Source organism: Drosophila elegans, unplaced genomic scaffold (assembly GCF_018152505.1).
Source record: "Drosophila elegans isolate 14027-0461.03 unplaced genomic scaffold, ASM1815250v1 contig_184, whole genome shotgun sequence".
Lineage (NCBI taxonomy): Eukaryota > Metazoa > Arthropoda > Insecta > Diptera > Drosophilidae > Drosophila > Drosophila elegans.
In genome coordinates this window covers 2,359-4,716 of record NW_024545551.1, presented here as the reverse complement: position 1 = coordinate 4,716, position 2,358 = coordinate 2,359, and positions in this window count along the sequence as shown.

The window sequence follows — 2,358 nt, the reverse complement described above, 5'->3', positions numbered from 1 at the left end:
TTTAACAAAAAGTATATTTAGTATGTGTTGTGTTTTGTGTAAATCAATATTGTATTTTGTACATAATTGTGAGCTTTCTTGGTTTGTCTTTTCTGTGTTTGGTTAGAGTTTTAGTGTTGATGGCATTCTTTGGCACAAACAAACAAGTCTTTTTGTATAATATTCTTAAGCATTTTAAGAATATAAGAATGCTTAATTGAAGTGCCGAAAGTTGCCGACGGCTTGCAATTATACGAAAAGGTAACCTAACCTCAAATTTATAAAAAAAACGTGCTGCTCCTGTTTGTTGTGGTTTGTCCACGTTTGTTGGTTTGAATTGTCGTTTGTATTTATTTTTGTGTTATGTTTTGAGTTAATATTCGTTTCAATAAAATAATAGCTTTTTATTTTCTAGGGAGTGCCAATTTTCACGATTGCGTTCTGTTCTGTGTCGTATCAATAAAATCTATTTGATATAGTTGTCCGATTTCAATTATATTAAAACCGAAACTCGGGAATATTAAACTATTACTAAATCTTGAAGAACTAAACAAAAAATGCAAAAATCAAAAAAGTTATAATTATTTTTCATTTTTTTCCCGACTTTTCCTCCGAAAGCTATAGGATATATGGGTACGATCTGGCCAATTCTTGTCATATATATTTATAACATTTTTCTAGATTTTTGTTATAAGTTTCAAAGGGATAGTCCCACTAGAAGTACTTATGGCCGCGGCTCCCATACAAGTCCGGGACAGACGATTAAAAGGCCCAAAAGTAGTAGCGCTAGATATACAGGACCAAAAAACCAGAGGATAAACCATCTGGCCTTAGAAAACGACCCACCAAATGAAATTATGAAATTATGAAAACCCTGATGTAGACGAAGGGGAATGTGGGAACATCGACGATCATCTAGTAAAATACGATGAAATAAATTTTTTAGGCATAGCTCCCAGCTGTCATTCATAGAAAGGGAAAACTAAGTACGATGCAGGGATAGAGGTTAAAATGCAAATTTGATTATATAGATTTTTATAATTATTACAGAGAACACGAAAGGGCTCATGCAGGCCAAAATTTAAGGTACATGTGGACAAGTTAAGAAAATGGTAGTTGCGGGTTGGTCCAAAAGGCACATTAAAAGTTAAGCGGCTTACCAATTCTATGGAGTCAATATCACCTTCGACAAGATTGTGCATAAAAATAGTTCCAAGCATGATTCAACGATTTACAAGAGTAGGTAAATTAAGCAATAGTAATATACTTGAGTAAGAATACAACCTTACGTTTTGATCCCAGGTCAAACTACAACGGGCAAAAAGAAGACATTTTTGTACCGAATCAATACGATTAATGTTTACTTGATATTGGGTAATCTAAATGGGAGCGCAATATTATTCAAGTTTTTGGTTTCAAGTGGTTTCAATTATTATTATTATTAAAACACGTGCAAGATAAATCAGCACTGCTGCGTGCGATCGGGTCATGCCAAAGAGAACTATATTTTTTAAATATGCAGTGACGTCAATTAAAATTTAGAACTTTAACCACCAAGGTAAATTTCTGCTTAAGCTGAAGGGCGAGAGACAAAGTGGATTCGAATGAATTCTGAAAGGACAGCACGGGCCAAGTGCACGATGGGCTCGCCGTTACTTTTCATCCTGCGTCCGTAAGTCCGTCAACCTTTTGCATTAGTGCGGGTGTGCACCACTACCACTCGACCGATCATCCACCGTTGGGGCGGAAGGTTATCTTTGGCGACGACGATAAAGCTCCTTCGCCAATGTTTAGCTCCTCATGGTGCTACTTGGTTCTCTGCTGAAGACTGGAGGACCATCACTGTCAGAACCTGAGACACGAGACAATGCGCCATCGCAAGCACCTATGCACAATGGTCGGTTCCATAAGCCATAAATAAAAAAATCAAAGTCCAAATTTGATTTTAAATTTAATAATTCTTATTTGTAAATCTCTAGCTTTTTGAATTTATTCATCTTTTTGTTTTGCTTTATCTGTCCTCTTCAAGAATAGCATCGAAAGAGAGAGCATGATATTCATTGGGTATTTCAGCGTAAGCAACGTGTAAGGGAAGCTCTCCTTGAAAAATTTTTTTAAGCTTATTAAAAACAAGTTTTAGTGCAATGATATATGGGTACGATCTGGCCAATTCTTGTCATATATATTTATAACATTTTTCTAGATTTTTGTTATAAGTTTCAAAGGGATAGTCCCACTAGAAGTATTTATGGCCGCGGCTCCCATACAAGTCCGACCACTGTGCAACGGTAACATTGATCAGGGACAGACGATTAAAAGGCACAAAAGTAGTAGCGCTAGATATACAGGACCAAAAAACCAGAGGATAAACCATCTGGC